Below are 6,738 nucleotides of genomic sequence, written 5' to 3' on the forward strand. Positions count from 1 at the left end.
GGCTTTACCATGTGATTTGAGAGAAAGCTTCACTGGATCTGAGCTCACAGCTTAGCTGTACTGTCTGCCCCCGACCCCAGTGATCATCCCTGTCTCTGTCGCCCTAACTCTTAAAACGCATAACCCTGAAATCTCCCCCGGGCTCCTATGAGCAGCCTGAGTTGATTTGGTGACTGTAAAGCTAAGAAATCACTAGTGAGCCCATCACTGGCCCACACGCCGAAGGTCTACTCAGCTTACTGGCATTTTTATAATACTCAGAGAGCTGAAGGAAATCAAATCAGGTCTTAAAGTAGTGAAAAAATACAACATAACTAATACTGGATGTTTTCCTAAAAACTGGTTGTTACTGTAAAGAAAAATAGCAGATTGCTGAGGGAGGAAAGCCGCGGGGCTAGTGACAGCCCTGTGGCCCTGTGTGTGAAGCTGTACCGCATCCCACAGGCCCTCTGAGCCAGACTCCATCAGGGAGACTGTTCAGGGGAAGACAGACGGTTTGTAATAAGTGAGAGCAACTGGCTGAATGGAAAGATCACTTTTTCTTTTGCTACTGAGCCTCTCTACTCTGCCAAGTATATTTATGATCTTTGGCAAAGACCGTATTTTAATTTCTTGGCAAAACAGGCACACAGACGGCATTTCTACAGGACCTAGTAAAAGATTATTTTGTACACACTCATTTCACTGGGTCTTAAAAGATATAGTGGGGGATTTAAAGATAGAGTTCCTAACTCTTCGGGGAATTCTTCACAAAAAGACGAGGGCAAGGCAGCTGACAGGAAGCAGCTTCTTTTGCTGAGCAGTTCAGCCTGGGTCTGCTCCTGGTGTTCTTGATTCTGAGTCACGATTCCACTTAAAAGTGTATGATTCCCCTTTGGTTTCTTCATACGCTGGGCTTACGATGGGTCCTCTTATCGTTGTTTCTGTCTGGGGTGAAGGTGGCAGTGTCGTTTCTGCTCTGTGAGGTCACAGAGAGCACTTGGGTGAGCGATTAGGGAAGTTGCTAAGTGTCACTCAGGCAGAATTCCCTACAAAATCCCGGCCAGGGATCCAGGCTAAGTGAGCCCCTGGCACTGAGCACCAAACAAAACTGACAGAAACAAAACTCTGGTTTCTGAAACTACTGGCTTTCTCTTTAGAGAATGTGCTTCAGTGTGGAAAAGTGTTTTTCATACTGTCAAACACATTGCCTCTGCTGCCAGGTTACTTAGGAAGGGCAGCGACTATGTTGTCTAGGTCATGTACACTTGTGGCCAGAGGCTCTGGACACAAGCCTTCTGTGAGAAGGGAGAGGAAGCAGGAAGAAATGCACCAAGCTAAGATCCCCTCCCCCGTTGGAGCCCCTGGGATTCCATGTGGCAGGCGGTCTCCTGTGGGATCTAAATATCCCTTAATTAAGATTCTGCTACTGTTAGCAAGGGCTTCTGTTTTATAGTTTCATCGGAGAAAAGAGGCTGTACTTGCCTAGACGGACTCTACTGTCCTTAGCTAGAGCAAGAGCCGTACATTTCTGACATGGACGGCTCCATTGGGGAGATGCTGCTCACTGGTCCTGTCACTCCCGACGTTCTCAGCGCTGGAGAGATGGCTCAGCAGTTAAGAGCACCTGCTACGATGGCGGAGGATCTGAGCTAAGTTCCCCTAACCTACTTCAGGCAGTTTACAGCTACTTGAAACTCCCGCTCCAGAGGAGGAGCTGCCCCTTCTTGGTCTCCACAGGCATCCTTAAACCCGTGTGTGCCTACATACAATAATGGTGGTGGTAGTGGTTGTGATGGTGATAAAGAAAATAAATTCTGTAAGCTTTTAGAATTCTTAGTGGAATGCTTAGGCATCTGCTACCCACGAGGTTTCACAGGGGCATAAAGGTGTGTCCTGGTACCCAAGTGTAGGAGCTCAGGAAGCAAAGGCTTGTGGGAACCTTTTCTTCACCTATGACCTTTGTACCTCCCTGGATATTTTTGGTAGGCATAAATGACACCCTCCCCCCCGCACTGATGTCCCAATGCCTGGAATTTTCAAAAATATCACTTTACATGGCAAACCAGATGTTGTAGATATGATTAAACCAAACATATTGAACTAGAGATATTATCCTGAACTATCCAGGTGGGCCCAGCGTGAGTGCAAGGGTCTTTGGGAGACGGAGAGTAGCGAGACTGGAGGAAACAAGGCAGTGGTTCCCCGCAGTCTACTGGAACACAGTCCCGCCAGCCTGTTTTAGATTTCTGCCTCACAGCCCTAAAAAACCTCCTTGCGTGTTTTAAGGTCCTAAGCTTGTGGTAATTCTTTACAGCAGCAACAGGAAGCTAATACAGTGTTTACCTCATTGGTCTTTCCCATGACTGGTTTTTTCTGCTTTCGTTTCTCAGGGGTGCAAACAGGGCCTCCACAGAGCACCTAGCGTGACTGGTTGCTGGTGTGAATTTGAACGCGACTCGAGCTCAAAATTTCAGATAAAGGTTCTGCCCAGGTCAGCTTAGGTCAGGGTTTCCCCCGTGTGCTGGAAAAAGAGAAAAGAAAACCCAAACAGGATGTCAGGTCACATGACAGTATGTCTCCCAGATTGCGCGTATGCGCATCTGCTTGTCAACTTGGTATCGTTTTCGGTCCTCGTCCTTCAGTATAAAGAGTGGCTCTCTAGAAGTTACCGGGTGATTGTGCGCCATTTATGACTACAAATAGAAATTCGTGCCATTTTCTAGAACAATGGTGACCGTGCTGTGGTTTGACAGTATAAGCCACGTATTTAAGACTTGCCCTGTCACTGTGGGGCTGTCGGGAAAGTGGGGACCTTAAGTGGAACCCAGTGGGAAGAAGTTAGACCACTGGGGCCGTGGCTATCAAGCGGGCATTGGGATCCCAGCTCTTTTCTGTCTTTCCCACCACTGAGTCATAACAGGTTCAAGTGACTGAGGACTTCTGAAATCTTTCCTGTTTGAAGTTGCTTAGTCACAACGACAGGTCACTGGGTCATGCTGTACTTGTGATTTCTTCATATTTAAAGATGGTCTTCCTGTTTCAGAATGATCAGAATCCTAATATTTTTACTTTTTTCTTTCTAATTAACTCTTCTAAGAGCAAGGACGTAGGGCATGCCACTTGTTCGTGGATGAGTGAATGCAAACCCGTACCCGTACCCACGTAGTTACCTGGAGTTTCCTGTTTATCGCAGGTCCCACCTAGGTGCCAGACCCTATGCTAACCAAATGGACAAAATCCCTACCCACGAGAAATTTGTATTTTTAGCAAAGAAAGCTAAGTTCTAAAAAGTTGTAGATAATGAGATGTGATAATGACTTGTGTTTTCTGCTTAAGAGGCAGTCCCCACCCTCACGAGATTTAAGTTCTCATCTTAAGGCCATATGCACCGCCATGCGGTATTTATAAATTCATAGTGGTTCTTCGGAACAGAGTTCTCTGTTTTATTTCCTGGGTAAGGTTCAAGAGACAGTCCTGAGAGCACCAAGTCGGGGCTTCTTCCAGCAAGCGTGCATTAGAAGGAAATGTTTACTAACTGGCGAAAGTAGCCTGTAAATGGAGCATTCCAATGTGCTGAGCAGGCAGCACTCTCGGCACATCACACCGAGAAAGAGGTCTGGACTGTGGGGCTGCAAACCTCTTAGCCTCGTTGTTAGTTAATTCCCCTTTCTGCATAGCAGTTTGCTTGCTAGGACACACAGCCCAGAAGACCGATAGCAATTTACTTACCAAAGCAGCGAGTGGCAGGTTTTCCAGTTGTTCTCCTTCAGTACATGCACGCTGGTGTCAGAAAAGGGCCTCAAATACAAATGACTGGAGACGACTCTCCCCACCAGCCGCCAGTGTAATAGCAAAGATAATCGGAAACCCGTGTTTGATACGATCTGCAGTGTTATGGCTTATACCAGATTTAAATCAATGAATATATGGAATGAACCAGGGGAGGGTAACAGATTATGCTCTGGACTTTGCTGTCTGTCTGGCTTCTTCAGAAGAACAGGAAGTGTCTTTGTTCAGTTGCAGCACACACTGTCCTGGGCAAACACACAAGGTTCTAGCACTTGGCTGTTCAGGGATCTCTGATTAGGGAGTGTTGCTGAAGCTGTTACTGTGGCTTCCTTTTCAAAGATGCTCACCTTCGTGCAGTAGTTCTCTGTTTCTATCTCTTTGTTGTCTGTTTCTCTCTGTGTGTCTCTGTCTGTCTGTCTGTCTCTCTCTCTCTCACACACACACTTTAGTCAGTTTTATTACCATAGCAAAATTTATGCAGTCTTCATGGCTATATCTCATTTATTAACAATAAGCCATTAATAAATTATTGGTTATTTAACTCTGAAAGAGCCTCTCAGTTAAAAGTACACACAAAGACAGTGCCATCTGTCAGAAATAACAAACATCAGCCATGTGTTTTGTTGACTTTCAAGTTTCTTCTAAGAAATAAAAATTATAGATAATATTCCTTTGATGCCACCCTTATCTCTAGGGACAACCACCATCAAGAAGTTGATGGGCATCTTTCCTTATGTGTTCCTGTCTTCTACTATGTCTCCAATCACAGTGAATGTGTTAAAAATGTATACAAGTGTGTCAGTGTAAATCCACCTTGCCTTTTTACTCGACATCGGAAGGTATTTCCACAATAAGGCATTATATCCAATTCATTTTTCATTTTCACTGATGTTTGATCTGTGTCCGAAAGTATGTTTGGCTTTGAAGTTTCACAAGCATAATGAGGTTAATTCTAATTAATTAATTTGTATTTTTTTGTTGGTGGTCATTTCATATCGGACTCTTCAGCAAACTGTCTGGTTGGTCCTCAGATCATTTTCCCTTTGCGTCATTTGTATTTTCACAAAGATTTATGGTACTATTTTTTTCTTGGATGACAAGCTACATGGATGACAAGCATCTTAAAAAATAATTACTAGTTTATCTTTTAACAGTTTCCATGGTCCTGTGTGTTGTGTTGCATGCAGCATATTGCTCATTTGGCATAGTAACACGCACTAGTGAAATCCAGTTATCCACAGTATTGCGCAACCACACCTCTGCCTAGTTGCACAACGTTTCATCATTCAGAAAGGAAACACATATGCATAAGCAATTTCTCCTTCTTTTCCCTACCGGGCCGCCGAAAACACGAATTGCTTCGTTTGCTGATTCTTAGTGTTTCACATAAATGGAGTCATGTGACATGTGACCTTTTGTGTCTAACTCCTTTCACTTAACTTATTTTCCATGTTCATTCAATTGTACCATACATTAGTACTTCATTTTATTTACGGTTTCTGACATTTTACTCATGGTCAGTTAGCCTTCTTACTTTGGGCCTGAGGTAAGGCATGGTGTGGCAAAGCTATGCATGTCACAGAGGCCGGGAAGCAGAGAGACAGCAAGAAGAGGCTAGAGTCCTAATGCTCCCTCCAAGGGCACGTCCTCAGTGGGATGCTTTCTCCAACCAGGCCCCACTTCCTAAAGTTTTTCAAACCTCCCGAGCTATCACCCCCAGAGGGACCCAATGTAAGCTTATGGAGAACGGTTTGTTTTCCCATCACATGAGCTGGCTCCCAAAAGCTCATGTCCATTTCCCAAGGCAGAATTCCTTATACCTCTAAGAGCTCCAATTACAGCATTGTTCAAAAGTTATATCTTATCTTGGAGCCCCTACCAAAAGAACAAAAAAGAGCAAATTCATATTTGTGGCGCACAGGGTACCAGGGCAGACATTTCCAGTCCAAGTGTAAGATGTGGAGAGCAGGCAGGGGACAGAAGCAATGCTGAGATCCAGCGGGGCCAACACTAAATCCTGTTGCCCTGGCACATCTGGCCTTCCTCACTGTGTGAGTTCCAAGGGACTGACTTGTGCAGCCCAGCCCCCACAGCCTCAAAGGCTGCCTACACTGTCCCCACAGCCTGCAGAGTCCTGAGCTGGCTCTTCCTGTTTCCTACATCTTTTCTCAACAGATATTCTATAAACCTGGCATCTCTACCTTGTTGGGATCTCCCCTGCATTTCTTTTTTACTTCACTCTTGCATCTCCACACGCTTCCTTTCAGGGTGTCGCTCAGCCTCCCACCCTCACAGATACTGCTCCGTGTCTCTGGCATTTTATATCCATGCACCACCAGCATTATAGGACCAACACCAGTGTCTGCCACCAGCCTAGCCAGGAGTCAGGCTCCCTGGGATAAGAGTGGCCTTTGAGGGCCTGGACGGCTGAACATGAGGAAACATTTTTGTAGGCAGTCCTGTGTGAGCAAGACACCCCAATCGCTCGTCTCAAAGCTAACTCTTACAAATGATTTAAACCTCGGAATGGGTGGGTCTGGCCCATTCCTGAAGCATCCTCAAGACACTATTCCTACTGTCAGAATGCAAAGTGCTTGACTTGTTTTAATGTCCATCCTCTCTTTAAAAGCCATATGTCCCTTGGCCCCAGCTTTATTTTTCATTTTGGGCCAGAGGCAAGCATTTGGGATCTCTCTGTTCTTTATGCTCCCAGTCTTCCCCATTAGGAGGCAAAACCCAAGCCACAGTCTGCATTCTGAGCTAACTGGACATCTCTTCCCCCAGATTAATTATTCCATCACCTTTCACCTCAACCTACTAGAGTTTCAGTACATGGATAAAATGTAGGTAGGCGATTTGACAGAATGTTACACAAATGGCTTCCAGGCTGATTCCCAATAGAGTCCCGGTGCCCTGCTGAAACTCATAAGCCGTCTTTTCTGTCACATCCCTCTCAGCATTCTGACC

Source organism: Microtus pennsylvanicus, chromosome 15 (genome assembly GCF_037038515.1).
Source record: "Microtus pennsylvanicus isolate mMicPen1 chromosome 15, mMicPen1.hap1, whole genome shotgun sequence".
NCBI lineage: Eukaryota > Metazoa > Chordata > Mammalia > Rodentia > Cricetidae > Microtus > Microtus pennsylvanicus.